We start from the raw sequence: 6863 nt of genomic DNA on the forward strand, positions 1-6863 counted from the left end.
GTATTTGGAAGCTTTTAAATGTTAACTAGGTTTACTACTAATCTCAAGAAAATGTTCCTAGTATTTATAAAACATGAGAAAGAAATCAAAGAACAGTTTGGTGTTCTAATCTAATTTGTATAGCCCAACAAAAGCAGATAACCAATAATCTGTGGTGGCTGAAGAAGCCATTGTTTATATGAATACATTTGCCTTTGGAGAAATATTCGAGGACCAAAGTATAGGGAAGGATTCAAACCAGATTCTTAACTTGATTACAGCTGATCTAGGAAGAGGAAGTAGAATTATCAATCTTTATAGAATATATATTTCCTTCATCACCCTCATTTGAATAAGTGTAAATTGCTCTTGTAAGTAATTTAACAGAATTGTTAAAATAATGGCATAAGTGATGACACTCCCAGGGAATCAAATTGTATGAGGAAATAGGTGGTATTTAAGAAGTGGGGAAAGGAATCTAGGGAACAGTGAAAGTGTCAACTTTCCTGGAGAAAAGGGCCAGTTTCGACAGAGAGTGAATGGTGAGGCTGGAAGGTTGAGACCATATTGGAAAAAGCATTTGCATTTATTTATGCAAATAATTGTAAACTCTTTCTTATAGGCTCTTGGGAGCCCCCTCAAGTATTTGACCAGAAACTGATGTAATCAATGCAGTGATTTAAGCATATCACCCTGCTGTTATTTAAGGAGATCCTTTTGGAGTTCTCATTGTGTCTCAGTGGTTAACGAATCCAGCTAGGAACCATGAGCTTGTGGGTTCAATTCCTGGCCTTGCTTAGTGGATTAAGGATCTGGTGCTGCTGTGAACTGTGGTGTAGGTTGCAGACGTGGCTTAGATCCTCTGTTGCTGTGGCTGTGGCTGTGGCTGCGGCCGGCTGCGACAGCTCCAATTAGACCCCCAGCCTGAGAACTTCCTTATGCTGTGGGTGTGGCCTGAGACAAGACAAAAAAAAAAAAAAGATGTTTTCACCAGAGATATGAAATGATCAATATAGCTATTTAAGGTCACTGTAAATATATATGGAGTAAAGTGGGAAAATAGATACTAGTGACCAGGTAAGAAGCAAAATCTATTGTTCCTACACGTGAGATGCCAAAGACCATTCTTTTCAGGAATACTTAGTGGTCTAGCAGCAGCTGAAATGATTTACCTTGTCAGGTTGTGACTGCCTTTGTAATTTCTTCAAAATATACTTTTAACATTACAACCATAAATGGGATATGGTATATATTGTATGCAAGTCTTCTAATGCTACTAGCTCCTGAATTTTTATACTATACTTGGCAAAGACGTCGTCTTAATTTTGTGAAATAATGCTCAAAAGAAAAAAATGTAAAACCCAGTTACATGTGTCTTTGTAGTTTGTCCATACTGTTCTGTGGTAATTCTGTGAAGGAAGATAAACTCAGCTTATGAAAACGAAAGAAAGGAACTGAGCCATTTAATCTTCTTATATTGATAATTGCAAGCTATGACAATTCTTCACACTGTGTGCCCCTCGTACTAACACAGCGCTAGGCTTAGACATCCTTGAGTATTTCAGTAAAATGAAGTTTTTAATCGTCAGAGGTGTCTGTTTTGCGACCCAAATTGCACTTTAATTTTACCTTTCATTGTGTATTACATTTCTCCCATGTTTAGATTATCAGATGGTGATTTTAACACAAAACACACTTGGAATATTCATAAATCCATTTTTTCATGTCTTGTGCCTAGATTTTGTTCAAAGGCCAATGCTTTAATGGTAGAAGCTAGAAAAGACTTTTCCATTCATGGATTTTAATGAGTAAGGATGAAAAAAATCAAAGTTCTTTTAAGGATTAGGCAAAGGATTCAGTATATTTTGTATTAGGAAATCTTACTGATTTGCATTTAAAGTATAGGGCTTAGTCTGGTATTAAAATATATATTTTGTAAAAAATAATAGAACATGTTTTCATACTTACAAATACAAAAATGGAGAGAGAACATCTGGTAGAGAGAGTAATTATATCCATCTTCATTCCCATTTTAATATCTGTATTAAAGTAAGATGTGTATTCTAAAAATGCATTTCCTTCTCAAAAACAGCATTTGTTAGTGACAGGAGAAAGCAAGCAAGCAACTGAGGACATTTTAGAAAGTGAATTTTATCTCGAACTTTGAAGATGTGAAGGACACACTTTGTGACTTTCCACAGAACTTTTGGAAAAACAAGGCTCTTCATTTTGTGCCTCTTCACCTCTTCTTTTCATCTAGTCCAGAACCAATGAGTGCCTAATATCCCACTCTCAAATGCAAGACCTTTTTCAATGGAAACTTACATCATTCTTGGACTCTTTCTCTTGCTCGTACGTGAACACCATGAGGCAGAGTCAACAGCCCTGTCCTTTGTGACAGGGTTCTGTTGACTTACAAATATTGTGGCTGTCTTGTTTTCAGTAAGATGTCAACCATTGAATGAAGCCAGTCTCCTGGGCTCCTTGTCACAAGTGCAAGGGCTCAGTGACAAACAGACCAGAACATAACTCCACATCTGCCCAGACTCACTTCCTTATTGGGGCTTTCGTAAATGCTTTTTCGGTGATTCCCAGATGCACATGGATATTTTCCCGCATAATCCAAGAGAGCTACATCCCTGAGATTTACTTTACCAAAACCTGCTGATTTTTTTTTTTTGCATTTATTTATGTGTTCTAGCTGGGGAAAAGAGTTCTATGTATTTTATGAATGAGCTCTTTTGAGAAACTTTGCATACGGAAAAGGGATTCATTTGTAACAGTGGAAAATACATCAAATTCATAATAAGTAAATGGGAATTTACTTACTTAAGTGTAAGATACCAAGAAATATCTAGGTCTGTTTGGATTCTTTTAATTCCTTTACCACATTCCTATACTGTCTGTTCACATTAAATGGATACTACAGACGACATCTATATAGAAATTCTTGCACATCAAATAAATAAAATACTTGCAAGTTGCATTGCTTTTTCTGTATTATTCAACAAGTAACTTGGAAAAGGTATATGCCCCACTACAGGAACAGGTTTAGCCTCTAAAATAAATGGGAATGAATGGGAAGCTCTTACTGTTTCTTTGTGTTTCATTATTTGTGTGTGTCTTTTTTTTTAATTTTGGGTTTTTAAATTTTGCACAGTTTTAAATGTTGCACTCCATTTACAGTTATGACAAAATGTTGACTCTATTTCCCATATTGTACAATACATCCTTATAGCCTGCCTCACACCTAATAGTTTGTACCTCCCACTCACCCACCTTGATAACACTCCCCCCAAATGGTAAGCACTAGTTTGTTCTCTATATCTGTGAGCCTGCTTCTTTGTTATATTCACTGGTTTGTTGTATTTTTTAGATGCTGCATATAAGTGATACCATATAATATTAGTATTTCCTTTAGTATAATGCTCTCCAAGTCTATGTCTGTTGCTTCAAATGTCAAAAAGTGTATTCTTTTTTATGGCTGAGTAGTATTCTTTATCTGTCTTCTTTATCCATTCATCTGTTGACAAGACACTTAGTCACTTGTAAAACTTGACAATTGTAAATAAAGAATGCTACCATGAACATATTAGCATGTATGTATCTTTCAAATCAATGTTTTTGTGTTTTTCAGTTATATACCCAGGTGTGGCATTGCTGGGTCATATGGCAGTTACATTTCTAGTTTTTTTGAGAAACTTCCATATAGTTTTCCACAGTGGTGCACTGATTTATATTCCCATCAACAGTGTAAGGGAGTTGCCTTTTCTCCGCATTCTTTTGCATTTAGTATTTGTGTTTTTTTTTTTTTTAATGAATGCCCTTCTAATGTCCTTTTTTTGTGAAGTGATATATCATTGTGGTTTTGATTTCCATTTCCCTGATGATTAGCACTGTTGAGTATATTTTCATGTGCCTGTTAGCCATCTGCCTTTTCCCTTTGGAAAAATTGCTGTTCACTTCTTCCAATCATTTTAAAAAATCTGGTTGCTTGGTTTCTTGATGTTGAGTTGTATGAGCTATTTATATATGTTGGATATTAATCTCTTTTTGATCCCATCATTTGCAAATATTTTATTCTATTTGTAGGTTGTCTTTTTGTTTTGTCAATGGTTTTCTCTGCTGTGCAAAAACTTTTTAGTTTAATTAGATCACAGTTATTTACACTTGCTTTTATTTCTTGAGGAGATAGATTCGAAAAGATATTGCTGCAATTTATGTCAAAGAGGGTTCTACCCATATTTTCCTCTAGGGGTTTTATAGTGTCTAGTCTTATATTTAAGTCATTAATGAATTTTCGGTTTATGCTTGTAAATGTTGTTAAAGAATATTCTAATTTAATTATTTTATATGTAGTTGTCCAGTTTTTTCCAGCAACACTTATGAAGACACTGTCCTTTCTCCATTGTAGTCTTGCCTCTTTGTTGTAGGTTAATTGGCCGTAATGGGTTGGGCTTATTTCTGGGCTTTCTGTCCTATTCCATTGATCTATATTTCTGGTTTGGTGTGAGTATCATCTGTTTGGTGACTGTGGCTTTGTAGAATAATCTGTGTCGGGGTCGGGATTCCTTCAGTCATTTTTGAGTGGAAGTCCAACACTGGTTTACGAGGTTATTTTCCTTGCCCTGGAGATAGACACCAAATGGAGTGCTTACCAATATCTATAATTAAAATATTAAATTGAGTACTAAGAATTGGTGTGAGTGAGAGGGATCGATGAGAGTGTGAATAGATATTTAATCGTGCCTATGCAATGAAAATATAGCTTCCTTTCGGTCAGTTACTGTCACGAAGACTCATACACTCAACTCAGAACTCCGTCTCTAAAGTTCCGAGGTTAGCTTCAGGGCATGTGTCATTGCTCAAATACTTCTCCCCCCACCTCCAATAGAGGGATGTTATGTATCTTCAATAATTATATATTATCAGATATTCTCATAATTACTTTATATGTATGTCCTCATTTTTCATAACAGTACTGAAAAAAGATATAATTTATATTTTATATATGAGAAACTAAGTTTCAAAAAATTAATTTCCTAAGGACAGATAATTAGGAAGTATCAAAACCATGTTTCAAATCTAGGTATTCTCACATAAAAATGTATATTTGAGTTTCACCCTAAAACAAGGAAAGCTAAACATTTTTAGCTGTCACTTTAAGGGAGAAATAAAAATTTCTAAGGTTCATAGAAACAGAAGGTAGAGTGTTTCTGTAAAATACGTATCTAATTATATTTGATGTCCCTAATTGCACCAGAATAATTTTATTAGTATTTAATAGGTTTTAAATTGTTATTAATACATATTTATTAACATTACAATAAAATGTCATTTACATATTAGGGTCCTACTGAACTCTTACCTTAATTTGTGGAAACTTCTGTCTATAGTAGCAAACATTACTTTTTCATTAAAAGCTGAACTCATAATAAATTAATGGAAATTAACAAGTACACTGATGAAAGAAAAAGTGGAAAGAATTGAGATTTAACAAAAATCTTGAATTTGGTCTGCCTGAGCTCAGAGTTGTTGCTGAGATCCTTACAATCATGAAGAAATGCTGATGGAATATATTACTGTAGAAAACATAATCATACAATAATTCCAGCTAGTGAAAAATACCACAAAAAACTTTGATTCCCCTGCCTAGAATATAAACAGAAAACAATAAGAAACAAGGAAAAAAGAAAGGAAGGAAGGAAGAAAATACGGTGTTTGGCAGAAGCAAAGCCCAGAAAGAAAGAAGAAAAAGGGAAAAGGGAGGGAAGAGAAGGGAAAATGGACAAAAAAGGGAGGAAAAAGTTCTCCCAAATGAATTCATAGCTATGATCATTTTGGAGCTAACTCACTCCAAGGTGAAATTGTGGTTCAGATTTAAATTCAAACTAATGATGTAGAAGAATAATTAAGAAAAAAAGACAAATCATTAACAGAGTTTTAATGACCAGTGGAAGAATATCAATGCCTAATACAAGTGTACCTGCAGTCTCAGGAGGGGAGGGGCAAAAAACAAGAAATGATGGCTGAAATTATTTCGACATTAATGAAAATACTACAGAGAGGGCCAAAGAGTTAAATGCACCCCGAGCAGAATAAAACATATACACACAAAACTAAAATGGTATGTATAAGTTTCCCACAAATCAGTTATAATTTGGCTTTTAGGAAAAAAAATCTTAAAAGCAGCCAATTAAAAAGTATTTAAAGTCACATAAAGACATTTAAAAATTAATACGTGCCATATTTCTCATGAGAACTTGTGCAAGCTAAAATAAAATGGAAAGCATTTTTAAAACTCTGAAAGAAAAAATAAACTGCTAAACTACATAAAGTGAAACAGATAATTTTGAGAAAAAAAGTTCTGTGCAAATTTGTCACCAGAATACATACATTATAAGAAATGCTAAAAAATGGGTTTTGGATTTTGTTTTGTTTTGTTTTTTTGTCCTTTTAGGGCCGCACCCATGGCATTTGGAGGTTCCCAGGCTAGGATTCCAGTCGGAGCTATAGCCACCAACCTATGCCACAGCCACAGCCACAGCAACACCAGATCTGGGCCACAGCTGCAACCTGCACCACGGGTCACAGCAACACCGATCCTTAACCACTGAGCGAGGCCAGGGATCGAACCTGTGTCCTCATGGATGCTAGTCAGATTTGTGAACCACTAAGCCATGATGGGAACTCCTAAAGTAAAGTTTTTAATTGGGGAAAACTGTATCAGATCGGATTTTGAATCTATACAAGGGTTGAAAAGGTCAGAAATGGTAAATAGTGGAGGACTTAGAAATAATTTTTCTTTCGTCTGTATTTTAAAATTACAACTAACCTTGAAAGTAAACATGTTAATGTTTCTGTCATTTATCAAAGGTGTTGGA

The sequence above is a fragment of the Sus scrofa genome, chromosome 10 (assembly GCF_054392235.1).
Source record: "Sus scrofa isolate SSC_HxYL_T2T_F1_AM1 chromosome 10, Sscrofa_HxYL_maternal_Yorkshire_Landrace_v2.0, whole genome shotgun sequence".
NCBI classification, from domain to species: Eukaryota; Metazoa; Chordata; class Mammalia; order Artiodactyla; family Suidae; genus Sus; species Sus scrofa.